General features: G+C 38.8%; 1 long non-coding RNA gene across 2 annotated transcripts in view; it reads right to left on the reverse strand.

The window, feature by feature from the left end:
• The window catches only part of LOC114015077 (uncharacterized), a 100,489-nt gene that overhangs the window by 46,079 nt on the left and 33,910 nt on the right, over positions 1-20,500 (reverse strand). For both annotated transcript variants that reach the window (XR_008731331.1, XR_003558839.2), the window contains exon 3: positions 4,053-4,091. This is a non-coding gene — a long non-coding RNA (uncharacterized LOC114015077). The remainder of the gene's footprint in view (positions 1-4,052; positions 4,092-20,500) is intronic.

Genomic DNA, 20,500 nt, shown 5'->3' on the forward strand with positions numbered 1-20,500 from the left:
CACTTTGAGCTTTTGGGTTTTATTTAAAAAGCTTAATTGGAATTTTTATTACTCCCAATTAAGCTTTTTAATTAAAAAGAAAGCTGAAAGAGGCTGGAGGCGAGTATTGCTGAAACTCATATCTGCATAGACTCTGAGGGGGGAAAAAAGGGAGTTTTGTAAAATTGCAACTGTCAGCCAGCTGCAGCTTTCAGTAACGCTTACCGCTGATCCCATTTACCTTGCCAGTGGCACACTGCAAATGCAGATACACACGTCTAATTGGAAAAACAGGCTTTCAGCTTTAAATAGCACTATAAGAACATGAATCCTGTTTCATTCCTGCAAAGGAGACATCACGTGAGTAAAAAATCCTACCTACTTCCCCATCTCTGCTTTTTTTATTCTATTGGCAATTTGAGCCTGGTAGATATTTTCCTTTTCCAGAATCAAGGTAGATTCACCACATAATAAATTTAATAACTTTCCAGCAGACATGGGACTACCTGCACATTTCTCTCCAGACCTCTACACATACAAACAGGACTGATAGATAACACTTTCACAAAACAGGGACCCGTCTGACCCCTCCTTACAGAACCAAATCAATTATTTGTGGCCCAAAATTTATTTCAACTTTTTCTTCAAACTCAGTTATTCCATGTAGCCTTTAACACTTTATTTGGGTTGAGGAAAAAACACTGGTTTAAAGGAAGAGTGGGAACTACTATGGAAAGGTCTGCAACATTCAGCTGGCAAAGCAGAGACTGGGAAACCTTCACATATCCAGACAACTGCAAGTTTTTTTAAATAAAAAATATCTTGGACCAAATCACAAAAGCTTCATATCATTCATTCTTGCATGGTAACTTCTCCACTCTTTGGAAGCAAAGATATTTCATGTTTTGCCCTGCTTGAGGTTAGATTTATTCACAAAGCATGATAATATTTTACAAAGATGATCAGAGTGCCAGAGCATCTCCCCTGTGAAGGCAGGCTGAGGGAGCTGGGGTGGGGGGTTTCAGCCTGGAGAAGAGAAGGCTCCAGGGAGACCTTATAGCGGCCTTGCAGTACCTAAAGGGGGCCCACAAGAAAGCTGGAGAGGGACTTTTACAAGGACCTGTGGCAGTAGGACAAGGGGGAACGGCTTTAAACTGAAAGACGGTAGATTTAGATTAGGTATAAGGAAGAAATTCTTCACTGTGAGGGTGGTGAGCCCCTGGCACAGGTTGCCCAGAGAAGCTGTGGGTGCCCCATCCCTGGAAGTGCTCAAGGCCAGGCTGGATGGGGCTTTGAGCAACCTGGTCTAGTGGAAGGTGTCCCTGCCCATGGCAGGGGGGTTGAGACTAGATGATCTGTAAGGTTCTTTCCAACCCAAACTGTTGTATGATTCTAACAAACTGGGATTGTTGGATTAGCCTTAGAATTTGCTCTATTGTTTCCAGAGAATATCTGGTGAAAGTATTTTCAAAATATACCCAGTAACAATTTATTTTTATTTTAGTTTGTATATTATCAAAGCGCAGCACAGCTAGAAATGGGTTCTTAGTGAACCAATTTTGAAAGTGTCATTTTAGATATGTTTCACAGACATAAATTTCAACAGAGTTGCTTTTTACCCCACCTTTGACTTAAGAAAAAATCTTACTGTAAATTGCTCTTATCTAGATATGCTTTGCACAGGGCTTAGAGGACAAAGTTGTAGAAGGCAATGAAGAGTAGTATTGTATGCATTTTTTTTACATAGTTAAAAAGCAAAAAGTGACAGGAATATCAAACCTGCAAGCCAAAACATTTTTCTTAAGAGAAAGAGGCAAATTCCACAGGAAATTAAAATTCAAGGAAGGTTGATTTCTTCCTTGTTATTGTAGCTAAAGCTGTGTTTTGAGCAAAGACTAGAAGGTGAAGTGCGTGGGTAAACATGTACTGTTTTTCTTAGAATGACATAAAATAAAGATTTAGGGATGTTGCTTAGATAGTCTTGATATTTTTAATAGAAATTATAAATCATGCTGGGTAACTCTTGAAAAAGATAATACAATCATCTGAGTATGTAAAGAACTTTTATGTCTTCTGTGTTCTTTATCTTTCTATCTCTTCAATATTTAATTCTGAATATTTGCCCGCTTCTTCGTACATCAAGGTTGTTACCAAACAGCTTACTGATTTAAAGGCAATATGCCTCACAGATACTCACAGAATCATAGAATCATTTAGGTTGGAAAAGGCCTTGAAGATCAAATCCAACTGTTAACGCAGGACTAGCAAGTCCAGCACTAAACCATGTCACTAAGCACCACATCTGCACGTTTTATAAACACTTCCAGGGATGATGATTCCACCAGGTACCTCCCTGGGCAGCCTGTTCCAGTGCTTGACCACCCTTTCAGTGAATAAGTTTTTCCTAATATCCAATATAAACCTCCCCTGGCACAAATTGAGACCGTTTCCTCTCGTCCTATCACTTGTTACCTGGGAGAAAAGACCAACCCCCACCTGCCTACAGCCTCCTGTCAGGTAGTTGTATAGAGACTAGTCTGGGGACCAGAGATTAGTTTATAATGCTTCAGTTTTAAAAATCTCAGGACTGATATTTATGTCCAGTTAACCCCATACAACACAGTTAGACATCAAAAGCTTTGTGCTGAAAAGACACTGCATTTTCTTCTCTTTGCCACTTCTTCAGCCTAGATGTCTCTGGACTGACAAGACAAAGGGTTGCTTTTAGCCAGTGAATAGCCATGATAGAAAGGGCACAACCGGCACCTCCCACACCGTGAATTGTGAATGATGGTGAATTTTGCAGGCTACTCACCCCAAGGTCTCCATGGAAGCAGCCACCTCTAAGCATCATTCTCCTTTGCTCTCTTGCTCACACACATAAGGTCCAAAGGCAAGAAAAGAAGGGAGCTTTGGCTCCACCTCCCAAGCAAAAATTAGTATAGCTGATGTATAGTGTGAGCCCCACAGAGGAAAAGAGCTCTGCTACTGGTCTACACTAGGGATAGACACCTACACTGTGTTTGATCCTGGAGCTGTACAGCTGTCATACTGACTATGACTCAGGAAAGACTATGATATTGCACTTTACATTAAATGCTCTAACAGTAGCAATTCCAGACTATGTAAAGAAGCCAGTCATTTTATAGATTCTGATCTTTTGAAAAAGAGGCCAACACATAGCATGGTTTCTCTGTCATTCAGTGCTTCATTAACAAGATTTTCTTTTTAAAAAGCACTGCTTGCAATATTGTAAATATATTTACTCTGATTCATTGGTGAAACCTGGATTATTTTTTCATGTTTATGGATATGTTTTTATGTATTTTTTTATGATTATGTCTCTTAGATATAGGCTGGTAAAATTCCTATATGAATCCTTAAATATATTTTAGCAGGGATTACAATGAGTCTATTTGTTTCCATATAGAACTGAGGTTACATTTTTTGTTTTGTAAAATATTACTATTACTAAGAATCTGCTGTGGCCATACTGATAAGATGGGGATAAAGGTTTCAAAGCCAATTTCATCTGTGTTAAATGGGTTGTGTCATCTGGCATATACTGGCAAATGTCTTTAGCAAGTGAGAAACCAAGGCAAATAAATGGGGTATAAATCTAAATCACTGGCTTTATTGTAAGGAGAATTGCATTATGTTCTCCGAGAACCTTGGTAGAATTTCTTCTTTAAGAAGTTAGCCCTCCTGCGGGGTGTGATACCAGCTGCAGGAGCAATAGCAGCATGGCTCCAGCACCATTCAGGAGCGGCTAGAGGGATGCTCGCCTCTGCTGCAGCCACATCAGCTTGGCTCCAACCTAAATACATAACTTTAGATAACATTCAGGATGCATCCTCAATACAGTGGGGGGAGGGAGAAAGAAAAAAAATATCTTATTTAAATCAGTCTATACTTTCCTTTCTTCTTACCAGGTTGGCTACAAATGTCTGCCTCACCTAATCTTTCAATCAGTCAATACTAGTCAGGGAAGTCACGGCATTTATGAGCTGCTTCAGTTCCGAGTAATTATCTAAACAAAAGACCGTCTGGGATCGGACTAACTATTGGCTCACCTTTACTCAGCAGCGTTTTCAGACCATGAAAGGAGAAACCTGGGAAGTACAAGAGAGGAGGTGTAAAAAATGAGACAAATGAAAAGGGAAAAAATACACTGTAAATGTACACCATGAGAAAAAAAAGTGGAGATGCATTTTTACTGTTAGATCAAAGCAAAGATTTCCAAAAGGATACAGAAGTTGCAGGGGAAAAGAAATTAAGAAGGCTTCTCTGCTTCAGCACTAAATTTCTGCTAAAAATATGAGCTAACGAGACAATGGACATCTGAACTACAAATAACCAAACACTCATTTGGGCTGTCTGAAGCCCAGTTAGCTACTATTTCAAATCATGACGGAAACTTCATCTTTGGTCTCTCACATAACTCTTCTGATCATAAGCCATTTAATAAAACAGTGGAATTTCTTTCTTCTTTCCCCTGAACCACTTTTAAAAGACTCTGACTCACCTTGATGTGATATAACAAAATTGTTTGCTGCCCAGCTCTAGTTGAAGCTGAACCCTGAGACAAACTTCAGGTTCACACAATACTGAGTTTAGTGTTCCGCTCAGGAAAACTCCAGCGGGCAGTGACCTTGTTTTAAACGTTTTGGCAGGGACTCTAAATACAAAGATTTTTACTAATATTCTCAGGTGGAAAGATTTACACTTTATTACATGGGTACAGACAATTCCATTCAGCAACAAACTTCTTTAGGGAGATATTTTATTCAGAGATTCATAAAATTTACTATTAGATCACCTAACATAAAAACTTCCCGAAGTCATAGAAGCTGTCCCAATTATGCTGAGCTTTAGCTTATCTCTTTCCTGCATCTTTCTTTGGTTTGAATCACTTTTTATTACTTTCAGAACTACAATCCCATCTCCTAAATTCATTAGTCATTTCACGATGGGCATTAATTGGAAGCCTTCACCACAGCCTCAGCCTATAGGCTCATACTCCTTCACTAGCTAGCAGGTGGTCTTCCCAGAAGAAAGAGATTTGCAATCAGTATCTCAGAAGATACAACCACACAAATGTGAATCACCAGCTTTTTTAACTTATCCATGTAACACATTTGCTAAAGCTAACCTTGTAGTAGAAAGCAAAAGCTCTTGCTACTTCCACAGAGCTTCAGCCTGGCTTTCTGTTCTGGGGATTAAGACCACCACAGGATGCCACTCTCCCCCTCTCTTGGGCTTGTAACTCTTTGAAGATGCTGCCTAATAAGATTTTAACTCTACAGAAGTCAAAATGTCCAAAAAGCAATTGAGTTCCTCAGAAGCAAGGCAATGTGCAAAATAGGAGGTTATCAGCCCAGCGAGTAACAAAAATCTTGCCTGCAGTTGTAATGACTATCAAAGCAGCAGTGGTATCACTTGTGCACTCCTGGCAGTTATGATAGATGTTTTGTACATGTATGTGTAGCATTGCACAATACGCAAAGAGGTCAAAATTCTTTAAGATAGACAAAGCCAGGTTTCTAGTAATAAAAGACTATTGCTTTAAAATTGTAACAAGTAACAGCCATAAGAAAAGGAAGATAAATGATAGAGACCCACAGCCCCTCTCATAGTACATGGTGTAGAGTAAAGGGGAAAGAACACTGGCAGCTTCGTGAAAATCTGACAGCAACCTTTGGAGAAAAAGCAGCTGGATGAGGACAAAGGACAGTATGGGCAGAACCTATTAATAGCTTCAAAATGGGAACTTCCCTAGAAATCACCTGTGGTACTCAGGAAAGCACAATGCTAAAGACCTTTCCTTGCTGACTGTGCTTTATATTTCTGTAACTATAGCAGTAACTAACTTATTTGGAAATTCTCAAAAATCTTCATGTGTTTCTAAACAAAGATTCAGAGCCATATGTTTTCAAATCTTTCATCATTATCTCCATCTGTGGGGCCTAGTGCTTGTATTCAATTGTATTATTTTAGTGCCCAAACCAAGAGATTATCAGTTTTCAATGCCAGGAGAAATCACTGCCTATAACACAAGCACAGTCAGTGGTTCCCACGTGGCTTTGAAAACATGGGGTGGGGTGGATGCTGCACACCTCTCATGTTATAATTAAAGTATGTGTGTCTATAAAATGAATAAATAATTGCTGAAAGCTAAAAAGATTTCTGCTGGCTGTGAAGTTACTTTGATACTGTTCTGAAAATCTCAATTGAGAAGGTCAGAAGTGGAACAGAACTGCTTATAACTCTCAGCTACATGTACGCCCATCAGCACAGAGGGTGTTTAGTTGCTCTTTGTAACATTCCAACACTTTATAATGCAGTTAAAAATTCTTATTTTCACAGTAACATGCACATTACTTTTCCTACCTTGATTTTAAGTCCTCCCAAAAATTAAGGCGATGAAGTGTCTATGCAGATCTACTGATATCTTGAGTTTGCATTTGCATTTCAAAACCAACCCTGATTCACTAGGAAGAAGTGATACAGGACATGAAGTAGGAAAATCATTCCTCTTATTATAGCAGGAGAATACCAGAAGAGGCAGGACAAATATAGGACAGACTACTGCAGTACCTTAATCACGGCAAAATAGAGAGGGACCTGTATTCTGAATGACAGAGAGAACAGCCAGTGCAGGCACGTGTTGTGCTGTGTTCAGTGCTGTGAACAAATTAGGGTATTCAGGATCTGGAGGATTCTAGCACAGGCTGAGATTGCAAAGGAAGGAAAACTTTAAAAAACAGCAAACTGGGACATAAAAAATAGTACCATCTTTCTTTTGATTTGTCCTGCAAAAACAAAGAGATAATAGTTTCCTTAGAGTCAGACACTGAAATTATTGGAAATGTAGGCATAACGCCCCACCCCCACCTGATCCTGGAGAATTACAGATCTGTACCAGTTGTATAATATCCCAGGGTAAAAATATGTCAGTTAGGAAATCTGTAGCTTTAAAGGACCGCAATAGCCTCACCCCTGCTGGCACAGAGGGTTGCAAATAATTTGAATAATTGCTGCAGAGAGCAGATGGTAGAAATACTCCATTAGAAGCATTCCAAATATAGCTTAATTCAGCAAAGGGAGTGAAAAAAGTAGACAAAAAGTTCAAAGGAAACCTGGAACCATCACCATCAAATTAATATTAACATTAACATTATTAATAATAATAATAGTAGTAGTAGTAGTAATAATAAATAATGAATAGGAAATTAATGGGGGAAAAGGATGCTAAAATTGGTATCTTGGGCTATTGCACTCTAATGGATGCTACCAGACAAAAGCATCCTGGTTAGCATCACCACCATTTCTGAGAGTACTGCTACAGCTAGGCACCATCAGTCTGGTGCCACATTATGTTATTTCTGCCTTTGGCCACAGCACTGAACCAAAGTGTTCTCCAGAGTTTACCGATTCTTTTCTGTCTTTGCACATCATTATTGGATGCTTGGGTGCTTCTCAAGGATGAAAAATACTCAGCTTCTTGCAGTGCAGTAACCTCCTCCTTCAATGCCTTGCCCCAGGGCAAAGACCCATGCAACTCAGGGTTGAAGCGAGTTGCTCATCTGTATGTTCCTCTTTTTCCAATGGTAAAACTGCAAGACAACATGCCCTGCAATGCCTGGGAATCCTAGACAGATCACAACAGCAGAAATGGGTCACAGAATCAGTGCTATAAAATAATAAATCACCAATGCTGCAGTTCTCAGGTGGAACTTTGCTTTTGTAAAATCAGGGATCTGAAATTGAGTGAGCCTTGCCAAATGCCCTTCCTCAATGCTGCTATGAAAGTCCATCATATTTGACAGATTAATAAATTTTGGTAAGACAGCAGAAGAACCCACATCTGAGGACACATAAAAACATTTTGATACAGGTGATAAAAATACACTGCAAGATGAAGAGTAATTTGGTTAAATTCTTTATAGACTACTGATCATTAATTTGAACTTATTTTCGCTACTCTAAAAACAAATATGAAAGAGAGCTACATAGTTCAATCAATTAATTAATCACCTCATATGATCTTGAAAAAAAGCACAAATCAAACTCCAAGGTAGCAAATGAAGTTCACAGTGGCTAAAATATGTGACATTCTGCAAAATGTGCAAGCCAACAAACAAGGCTTTGTACAAAGAAACGAAGGGAAAGACATAAAATGATACAAAACCCATGCCTTTTGAAGGTTGCCTCAAATTCTTGTGTTCATCATCCTAAGTATAATTTCACATAATACTCTGTCTAAAATAAATCACTACAGTTCACATTGCAGCCTGTTTTAGGTACTTTAAAGACTATAATAGGAATAATGGGTGTACATACATCTGGAGAAAAATAAATCAGAAATGTTGCCAACTACATCAGAAAACATTTGAACCTTCTGCTTATATCTGCAAAATTTGTCACACTCACAGCTTTCCATGCAGACATGCAAAACACAGCATTTATAGTAGCAAACCTGACTTATTTGCATGTGCTTCTCTTTGGAAGTAACTTTGCACATGTAGCCTTTTCATTTGTGTACACAAATGGTATTGCACAAGGCATCATCTTAGAGACTTCACACGACAAGAGCCATGCATATCCATTACCACAGTGCATACTCACTGCCATCTCTTGCCTTACTAATGTTTCTAAGATCCACAGCCAAAAACCAGCAGAAAACAATACAGGCTAAAAAAATCCAAGGGTTTCCTGTATATTCTTAAGCACTGAAGAAAGCTTGAAGAAGATCAAGCACTTCAAATACTGCAACCTGCTTCACTGGAAGTATTTCTAATCAAATCAAACATGAGCAGAATAAATTATGTGAAGACTAATGAAGTCCATGATAAAGATTGCTAGATTTCAGTGAGTGGTCTGCTACAGCTTCCCTAGTTTCTCTTTTGTAAATGTCACTATCAGCTGCAAAAATAGCTCAGTTAGAAAGAAAAAAAAATTATGTGAGAAAATATTGGCAGTGTTTAAAGCTGAAGATACTCATATTTTACAAATAAAGTGCATTGCAGAATATTCTTACTGTACTGAGAACATAAGCATAAGCCCCAAGACAATGGTTAAGGGAACATCCAGATATGAAATATTGTGGTAACAAGACTGGAAAACATGGTCAGTGTTTGAGTTTGTAGTGAAACAGCTGGAATGATTTGGCAGAAAAGTACCCACCAGAACCAGCTGGAAGGATACCACAAGGAAAGAAACCCTCTGGCCCACCTACAGAAACAGAAGCTATAAATCGGCTTGCAGGTATTTTACAGCCTTCCCCTTATAGCAATGAGCTCTGTACGCAGCACAAACAAAGGGAGAAAAGATGACAAATGGAAAAAGGGAGGGAATAAGATCATAAATGCCCATTCCCACCCAAGCCCAGACAGCGAACTGCAAACATGCAGCAATCCATCCCAACACTGCTTCCAGCACTTGTTTCCACAAGGACTCAGATTTATGCCTGGCGCTAGCAAAAGCAGCTGGGCACCCCAGTCAGAAGCACAAGAAGGCATTTTGACACACATTTGTGAAGAAGCATGCTAATTTTAACTTTGCGCTTTCTTCACATCCCTCTGCCGTGCTGTCTCCTTGCTGTGCATTGCCACCTGCAGGACAGCCAGGCGCAGCCAGCGGCCCTGCTGCTGCTTCTCAAAAAAAGGCTCAAAAAGCTGCTTTCCTCGCAGCTTTTAACGACCATTTGTTTTAATGAAGCCGTTGAAATCAAGAAGCCAATTGCACATATGTTTCTGTGACCATGAACACGTTGCTGGGAAGTCAGCACTGCTGCCTCTAAGCCTAAAAAGCCACAGGGGCAACCGGTGATGGTCATCACGACCGCACTGCCTGTGATGTTCCTGCAGTTGGGAAGTCCTGGGCAAAGCTAGGGAAATAAACCATTGACTGTGAAAGGGGAGAGAGGAAGACGAGATATTTGTATTTAAAGATGGATACAGGATGTACGCAATTTAAAGGAAATGCTGTATTAACTGGCTTTCAGAAAGTCCAGTTTCCTCAGGGTGACCTAACTAACTCTACCAGCCAGCTCCATGCCACCTGGAGACACCAGATACCTCGAGCGGTTGCCTAAGACAGGGGAAGGAGCATCAGTGACTACAAAAACGTACTTTATGATATACCATGTGGAATCCCAGCAGTACTGATCACGAAGGCAAAGCTTTCACTGATCCATATGGCTATCCTGCTATAGCCACAGTCTGTATATAATGACTACGTGAGATTTTTTCCCTAATTGAGGCTCTGTAAATGTCAAGGGCAAAAAAAGATTGGTGCAGAAAGCTGCTCCAACGGTTTCACGCTGCACATGGGGTGAAAGCGCAACCTACTGAGGACATGCTGGATAAAAACAGCAGCAGTTTCCCTGTTACAAGGAGAAAGTATCTGCACTGAGTCTCCAGAAAATAGCTCCTTTCAGCTATTGTTAACTACTGCAAAGAGAAAGAGGTTTCATACAATCCATTCGAACAATGAGGATGTTAAGCTTCAAGTTGTAGACATGAGACAGAGTCTCGGCTGAGCTGAGTAAGTCGTGAGCAGTGCACAGCGAGGAACTGTCTCACCCTCCCTGGAGCACAGTGCAGCTGGGGTTCGGGAAGGCTGCAAGGTCTGCCTGGAGGCAGAGCTGTCTGGTGTGCTCTGCTCTTACAGCACCTCGCACAGTCGGGTCCTGTTCTTGACAAAAGACCAGAGGCACCTCACATCCATCACCGTCATCACCACCAACTGACACCAAAAGAAAAAAAAAAAAAAAAGAAACTAGCAAAAGAGGACCAGGAAGCTATAAACTGCACTGGAGCCACTTGTGCAATGCTGATGCAAACAAGGCAAATGCAAATCTGGGATGTATAGGTGTGGATGTAGTTCATCAGACAGAGGTGGCAATTTAGGAAATTAAGTTCAGCAGAAATCAGCAAGACTGATAAACACAATATGTGAGGAGAGATTATAGAGCAATGGGACTGGCTTAGAGGCATAATGAGAGATGTGAAATACTGTCATAAACATGGCAGTGATTAATTATTTTCTGTGCACCCTCTGTATAAAACAAGTTGGCAGCACTGGTAAAAAAAGATTTATGCAAGGTGTAGGAAAAATCTATCTGTTTATAAGGACAGTTAAGTCCTGAAGCAGCTGGGGATGTTAAGAAAACCTTGTGTTCAGTGGTTTTTAAGAACAGATGAAGCATTATTTGGACTCTTGCCATTTGGACTTGTTCTTCTAGTTTCAACTCAAGAGATTCAATGATATCACAGATTTATCTTGCTTATTTCTTATCAGTATCTCTTTAGTCATGGGTGGATTAAAAAACCCTGACCACAATGCAACCGTAAAATGAAATATAGGAGAACACATGTGTATTATTTCTTTTTCACATTTCATGAAGCCAAAGCTATTTCCACACCTTCCAGTTTGACTCATGATTTTTAACACTGAGAGACTAGCTACACTGGAATCAAGACAAATAATAAGGATCAACAGCAAGAAATACTCAATGAGTTTTTTCAATAGGCAAACATACATGAAACCAAGACATAAGTACTGTTAAGTACATGTAGTATTTTTACATCTGTATATTTCAAATCTGTGTAATGCAGTAATGTACTTCTATAAATTCTTAAGGAGATCCAGACCACTAGCTAAAATTTAATACAATCACATAGCTTGAAATTGACAATTTTATAGAAAAAATATTATTTACCCACAAGATTAAAAACTTGGTGAAAAGGTTTTTCATCTTGTGGGTAAATAATATTTTTTCTATAAAATTATATAATAAATAAAATAATATATTAAAAAAACAGTGAAGGTACCAGAAATTCATTCTGAATTGTGTACAGCTGCTCACAGATATCTTCTGCATTGGACACCTTAAGTTTCACATAGAAAACAGATGTGCCACATTTAAATCACAAAATCCAGCATTTTGTGCTATTTGGAAAGCTCAGACAGTGCGCTTCAGGCTATTGGAAAGGTACTAGGAATTATCTGAATATGAACTACTATATTGTATAAGAGTTGTCACAACTGAAGTCCAGAAATAGGAAAAGAACACTAAAGGTGGTGATTTAAGAAACAGGTAACTGTTGCAAAAGATTAGCAAGTGATTTATGTATGAAGTCTTTATGAAAAAATATGTACTTTGGACATTTTACTTTCCATGCAAATTTTGGGTTCTGATGCCTCTGCCTGGGCCAAGGCTCTGACTCAAATTAGCCCTTTTTGCTTTGAAAGTAGGAATTCATTTTTACTGACTCAAGTGATCTACAAGTCAGATGTATGGTTTAAGCAACTCATTTAAATTGCCTGTAGAAACAAAGAAGATAGGCATTTGCAGGCATCAGTTCATCTTACCTTAACTTATTACATTATGGTTAATGTTAATATTACACCAAGATGATCCAAGTCCTGGAGAGGCTTACGGGTCTGCTTAGGTTATAGAAGCACGAAAACGATGGAGGTTCCAGTTCCAGCTCATCCCTGCCCCTACAGAGGCAGTTGGTTGAAATACCAGAATTTTTCTGTGTGTTTCTTTCCTGGACCTGAGCAATGGCATGGGGCATTTAGACATCATGACAGCCTTCAATGCTCCCTTACAGAACTGAATATTCAGAAAATGAAAGATGCATTTCCAATTTGCAAACTGATTATTTAGAGCCCGGTGTGGTAATGCATATTTAAATACCTTGCTGCCACTTGGGACACACTCTAGAGTATCTGACATATCCCTGCAGAGCTGGTATATATTTCACAAGATGTCTCTGAGACCCATTCCCTTCTGGAGGCTGCTGGAGAGATCCCCTTGGACAGCTCAGACAGCACTAGATGTTCATGCATGAGCAAATGAACCTAGCCCAAGGACAATAAATTTGGACTTCAGCCCTCTCGACTTATCCACCAGTCTGAAATGTTCAAACCATAAGAGGACATGCTGATGTAAATAGCTCTGTTGGAGTGGGAAGAGGCATGAAAAAGGGTCAGGGATGGTGGAGGCAAGTCAGCATGCTTGGCTCCAGGGACAGGGAGCACAGCATCTGTTGCTTTGGGTAGAAAGACACAGTCTGAATGACAAAACACAACATAACACAGACCTCCTTCTGTGAAGCCTCTTCAGGGTAATAATGTGATCACCTTTCACTTATTATTATAAATAGGTTATTACACAGCCCTGACTTCTCTAACCTCTACAGCAGTATTACTCCACTAGGAAAATAATAACCCAGTGGTAAATTATATTAATTCTACAAATAGTGTGAGAAATTGTGGATAACCAGAAAGGTTAATCCCTGTTTAATCTTCAGTTGCTGTGCTAGTGTGGCATAAATCTGATGGTAAATGGGGTGTAGGAGAGCAGAATAAAGCCCTTGTCTCCCACACACAATACATAGTCATCTGAAAGTTTGCCTCTGCTTTAGTGCTATAGTTTCTCCTAAAAGGCTTGTGAACTAACAATAATTGGAAAATCACTACTAAAAAGAATGACATTTATCTGCCCTTTCTGGCATGTTCACTTTGGATGCAAGAGCCTAGGGAAAGAAAGAAATACAGCAGCTGAAATGCACAAACCATTTGTTTTCAGGATAGCAAAAAGGTTCCTCAAGGGATGGCTAAAATACTCAAAGGATGTATCTTCTGTACACCCAAACAACCCTTAAATAACTGTCTGTAGAACTGCAATACCAGGTAAGGAAGCTACTGAAAACAAATATTTATTCTCTGCATGGTATTTTTTTGTCCCTCCCTGCTGCTAATATTATTCTTCTGACACCAGAAGCTGCATAATTTGACATTTCAAATGTATGGCACCGTGACAATGATATATGAGGAAACATTTACAAAGCCTGGCACAAGAAGTGAAATTAATACTGAAAAGCAAATGACTTGCTTAGATTGGCTGCTGTTTCTCAGTTTGCAGGGTGAATATTCAGTGTGACAGTTAAACTTGGGAACACAAATAATTGATAGCTTTCAAGCAATAACTGTAGATATTTACAGCCTACCTGCTTAACTACCTGTTTTCTGCCAGCACCAATGCTATTTTGCTGCAGGCGTGCCTGGCTAAATGATCAAATGTGGCTAAAAATAATGATACTATATGAATTCATTATGTTCTGTTCTTTACTTAAATAAATTCTCTTTAAAATTTCAATGAGAAAAAGTTGCAAAAACACAATGGAAGAAAACAGCCCATGTATGTCATTTCAAGAGAAATTCCAAAAAATGGAAATTAATAGGGTAGCACTCCCTGAAATTCCAAAAAATGGAAATTAATAGGGTAGCACTCCCTGTCCAAAGTACCTGGTCTTCTTCTAGACAATTTAAAAAACAATTTGTGAAAGGAAAATTAAGAAACATACTGATTTTTCCTGCTAGGCTGCCTTTTCCCTCAGCCCTCCTCCCTCCCTTGGGTAGCACCTCCTGCTCATTCAGGACACATCCCCACGCTCGGTTTGCCTTTAGCTCAATCATCTTTAAAGAGTTTTCCTGAAGGTCAAGAAGAAACAAAAAGCATATATCAACATGAAGGGAAGAAGAATAATCTAAGTGTGGGTGCCAAGAAGGAATCAGAAAGAAACCTATCATGCCCTGGGTAGCCGAATGACAGAGAGAAAAAAAGCACTGCACCTTAAATTCCAGTCCCACAACCAATCATTTGGCTATAATATAAATTGGCAGAATAGACTATGCAAAATTAGGAAACCACCAGCAATATGTCCAATTTCTTATCAGAGCTAATGCTAGTACAACAAATGCTTTGGTCTACATTTTCAAGTGTGTAGCCAAAATGGATAGCTGTGTTGCCAAGTACCAAATGGGACTTTCCCAGATCTGTTTTCTAGGGTGACAAAAGCAAGACTCCCATGGTCTTGAGCGCTGCTAGGTTAACTTTCTGCAGGTGATAAAAGGTCTGTAATCTCCATAGAGTGCAGCTGATTCAGCAGCATTAAAGCAAACTGCTGCCTCATACAATCACAGCTAGGACTTTGAAATGGCTAGAAGGTTGTCAGCCAAGGTCTTCCTAATGTAAAATCAAGTCTCGACATACCTCCAGCCTTCTGGATCTAAAATTCCATTTTTTCAAAGGTGGTAGTATATATACTAGGTTGTAAGAAACTTTGAGAAGCTTTTGTTCATCTATGACTCTGAATGCTTCAAGACCTCTCCAAGTGAAGGAGGTCACAAAGCAAGGACTGCATACTCTGCTCCTATTTGGCTCAATCTCAAATTAACAAAATCCTGATGTTCAGTTTCAGGGCCAGTGTTAATTCATATTACCCTTATTATATTAAGTTTTTCCTTAATTAAAAAACCCAAACACTGGAATAAACAATTTTTGTCGTATTCTAAACAGCCAGATCTGCCATCAAACATCAGACTGCGTTTTGAAACTTTGATAATAAGAAAATAATCTTTTCTTAATATCTGGTCTTTTAATGTCCTTTAGTAAGCTCTATAAGTCTTAATCTATATTTTTAGTAACTGTTAAAGAGCTCATTAACTGATCAGTTCATTACATAATGACAATAACATAATTTATTTCTGAAGTGGAAACTGGAAGCAGAGTAAATCTCAGCCACAAATTTTATTAAGCCTTTACACTGAAGATGAAACCGTATGGAGAAAAACTGGTTTTAGGTAAAGGGAGATTAAGTCAATTTATATTCCAGAGAGGAATACAGCTATTTCACCTGGTCCTGTGTTAAAGGTCCTTTTGTGAAGTCTCTATACAAAGTCTTTTTTCCTCCTGTAAAAGGAATGATCAATAAATACCAATTTGCTTTAGAAAAAGATCTCTGTCTACAAGCAATTTCTCATGAAGTTGACAGCCCTTTTTTAAAGTCCCAAATCAGAGCTATTAGGCTGCATTTTGGTAAGACCTGTGTCCTCTAGGAACACTTTCAAAGTCAAGTGGTCTCTCACCTGTAAGTTGCATCTGAGAGTGGCATTTAAGGAATTAAAATTGTTAGTAAAGGTTAGCATCCCCACTTCGGTACTGCAGCATGGATGGCTCCAATGAGTTCCGAGATCCAGCTTTTTACTGACAAGACAGTATCTGTTCTCTTCTTATCTCAGACAACTTGCACATCAGCTTATCAGCAGGTCAGATTCCAACTCAGAAGCTTTAGACTGACATGTCTTTCGAGATAATCAAGAGAAGCAGATGAATAAATGTATTATATATGTTTATTTGTGGCAGGTTGACAGTGTTTCGCACTGAAAAGTAGGAGTGTTGTGGGAGGGAAAAACAAGACTTGCTTTCCTTTGCTTTTAAAACCCCATGCTGTCTTGTGGAACCTCCTCAGGGGTTATGATTCATTAGACTAAAAATACTATCCCAGATAAATAAGATTAATAACACCAATTATGCACCTATCTGGACCAAACAGTGAGACTGATAAGTTTTACATTATTATACAATAAAACATTTTATAAATGCTGTCACTCAATATGTGACACAGTCCACATCATACTCCTCTCCAGAGCCAAGTAGCATGGTGTTCAATCTGGCAGTCGTATTGCCCAACAGCAGAGTCAAGCCCAGCCATATACCACTGTAAACTACATTGGAGAGTGCTGGAAGTACAGAGAAAGAGATTGAAAAAGGAATCGGAATCTCCTCAAGACAGTGAGAGGATAAGTTTGGGAGAGCATGAGAACATGAACCAAGACAGTGTTTCCTACATGACATCCTAAAAAATTTGTCATCATTCAAAGTTATGTTTTTCATACAAAATTGTCCAGTGTTAAGTCCACAGCTTGTACTTTGCTGAGGGATAGATCATCTCATCATAACAGTCTCTTCTGAACATGAAAAGCAAAACAAGCAAAAGTCACCAACAGAAGTAAGAAATTAGTACCATTTTCATTGGAAGAATTCAGAAGTTGCCAGGAGAGATGTGCTCCCTTTCCCAGCTCTGAAATAAGAAGGTGAAACTCTGTAGTTTCCAAGGTAATATTGAGAGCCTAGTATTTTGCATGTCTTTTACAACCAATCACTTCCTTAAAACAACGGAAAATAACTACATAAATGAATATAGGCAAAACTGTGCACTTGGAATCATAACAATTAACAGCTTTCCTCATAATCTGAAAGAATAACAAGCTCTTTAACATCAGACATAAAGTAAGACTGATTTGTTCAGCATAACTTGCTTGAAGCTGTTAAAGCCAAGCTGCATTAAAAAAAAAAAAAAAAAAAAAAAGAGAGAGAGAGAGATTTATGTATTCTTCAGTATGAAAAATGTCAAAAAGTATTGGGGAAAAAAGCTATGTTCAGCCTCACAGGAAGACGAGTCACCATCCAACCCTTGTAGTCACTGAAGTCAGACACATTCATTACCCATTATGTTGGGGACTTTTATTTTTCCCCTATTGGTGAATAAGCACCGAATTACCCATATCACTGGGCCATCTCACTAAATGCAGCAGCTGCTGCTCACCAAAATAATCATCAAAAGTTTATCTGTGAGGGATTTCAGACATTTAAATATATGGAAGCTGCCTCTGCTAATAAAAGAGATTTATATTCCATTCTGAGAGGGGTGTACACAAATTCTACAAGTCACTAGTCGATCCCACATGCAAATACACATACTCAGTGAATGCTTGTGGTTTAAGATCCTTCCTTTCATAGAAGAGAAGCATTAGCAATCTTCAGGGGCAGCATCAATGAAAATGTGGAAACAAGCCACTACGTGAGAACTTACAATGTTCTAAATCCTGAAATCCCCATGTTCCATATGGATTTGATCTTTAATTGATAGTAAGACAGTATTCTAAACATAAAATTTATTATTTTTAAGTAAAATTTAATTTCACTTTTTCTCTAGCTTCACTTCACACTTATCAACTTTCCTCTTTTAGTCAATTTACTCAACAGTAGTAGAATGCAACTGGTAGGCTGGATTTTTCCCAGTCTGTGTCTTTGGATGTAGCTGGTTGATGCTACCTACGTATTACTGTGTTCCTATCCGAAATCTACTTAAAATAAATAATAATCAGTTAACTAAAATGCAGTGCTGCCATCACGAAACTGTGCACTTCACTGTGTCACACAGAGATCTGCTTATTAATGTATCTGTGGCATTGAGAATAAACCAATTTACATAGCTTGGGTGCTACAGAACTATACAGAAGAATCCTCCAAGCTACTACATAAAAGGTTTTTCATTTATTTTATTTGCTGTTTATATGTGGAGTTAATTGCTTAAGTGTTTGCAGAAACAGCGACAATGAGGCAGGTTCAGTCTTTTATCCAAAATAATGGAATAAGAACTAGTTATGTCACCAAATTTGACCCATTTAGGATTTGCAGCTATTGGATGTGCAATTGACTATCTCTTGTTCTATTTTTGAATAAAAAATTGTATTAATTACATGCATTTAAGCTTATATAAACATAGGCACAAAAGACACCCACCAATTCAAAATTTTTTGAATTGTCCTTCACATTTTTGGCCAATTTTTAAAGTTCTAGTTGGCTTTTATTTGGCTCTGCTTAAAACCAGAGCTCTACACACCACTCCAAAGCAAGCTGGGATACTTGCAGAGGCAGTGGACAGGGCAGGCTTTCCAGAGCTCAATGGAAGCTGGCCAACCAAGGTTCGAGCACTGATGAAACCAGAGCTAAGCTGTTTAACCTGACCTCAGAATATCTGAAAAAGAAATCACCTAAAAGCCTACCTGAAGTTGTAACAGCTTAGCCATTAATGTTCTCTTTGAGCCCCAACCAAAAAAAAAAAAAAAAAAGCGCAGACCTCTAACAAATTCTATACATCTGTCCAAAGTGTATAAATATTACAAATCCAGAAGGTATCCATAAATATTGAAATGACATTATCCACATGAAATTGCTTTGATAATAGATTAGGAAAAAGTAATTTGTGTTTGGTCAGAAAACTAATACGTGCTGGTATGTTTGTATACTGATTTAAAAAACACAGTATTCAATGTAAATACAAGAAGCTCCAGAATCAGACTGCAGCATCATTATTCACATTGCCCTACACTTGGAGAAGTACGTGGAACGTTTTGCTGCCATTGGCACCACAATGTAGCAACTGAATGCAGTGTTAGATCACTGTACAAGAAACAGGTAGTTCACACTTTCCTAACATTTTAGTATAGTTTGATTAATGTCAAGAAGCTAAAGAGTGATGTATTCAGCATTTTCAAAAACAGCAGAAAAAGCAAGCCCAAATAATTCATCCATTTGCTTGGTAGCTGGAACAAAGATGGGCCATAGAGGCAGGTCCGATCTTCACAGAGCAAATCCCAGTCCAGACTCAGTCCTGAGCATGCTGCAAATTAAGCTGCTGTCTGCTTTGGCCTTCAGACAGTTTAAGGCCAGGCAGAAGAAACGCAGATATCAGTCATTTGTCAGACTCCTCTATTGAACCTCATCAATTGTGATTTTAGTACAATTCAAAAATAACTCAATCATTTCCACACAGCCAGATTTTGTCATCCTTTATGTCAGTGGAACTGCTTGCCATGTAAAGGACTCGATCACACACGGTATCTTTCTCTTCACAACTCATGTACAGTCAGAAGAAAAAAGAACATTAACAGTCAGGCCATGAATACATCATCTCAGCTTTCAACTCACTAGTGCAATAAACACATAACAGGGACTGCAACAATAACGAAATATATTTAAAAAAAAATTCTAAGGAATCAACCTTTATTTTCAATCTTTTCATCTTTCCCTATTCTACTGCATACCTTGCATGCTTTGAGAATGCAAACGTGGATGAAGATCCCCATAATTGTGCTACAGATATGAAAGAAAAACAACTTTTATGCAACTGCCTTTGGTTATTGGAAGCAAGGTGCCTGTACAAAGCATGCTGCCTCTACCAAACTGAGCTGCAGCTGATCTTACAGAGGAAAAATGCTGTGCAGGAATCTCAGTCAACTATAAGTGAGTAGTGATTTTAATTCTGAGCATACTGAAAGACTTACAGCAGATAAAATGACCTATGCAAAGGGCAACACTACAGAAATTATTCATGTCAGAATGTGTTAAGTATCATTAGAAGTTTAGGTGGAATAAATGTACAGCATGACATAAGAATGATGATACTTGCTTTCCTGTTTCATAATCTGTTTTTCCTGCTCTCTAGGGATCTGCTTGTCCTCCAGTAACAATGTCATTTTTCTCTGCATTTCCCCCAAATCAGCTCTCAATCTACTCAAAAAAACATTCAAAAAGGGTCTGTTTGGTAGCTGAAGCCAAACAGAACCAACTCTTGTGACAGCACATGTGGCTCCCACCTGGTCCACACAATCACTTCAGGAGATACCTGGCAGACACATGACCATGTATCCACTCCAGTTCAGTAGCCTGTCATGGCCAGGGTGTGCACCAAACTCGGGAACTCTGAAGAATTTGGTTCAATAGCCCAGACATGGTCTGTGGGGGCATTTCCAGTCCTTGATGCTCCTAGCTGTTGAGTTTACTCTAATTAGGCTTCTGGTGAAAATGTACTTTATA

This window comes from Falco cherrug, chromosome 3 (assembly GCF_023634085.1).
Source record: "Falco cherrug isolate bFalChe1 chromosome 3, bFalChe1.pri, whole genome shotgun sequence".
NCBI lineage: Eukaryota > Metazoa > Chordata > Aves > Falconiformes > Falconidae > Falco > Falco cherrug.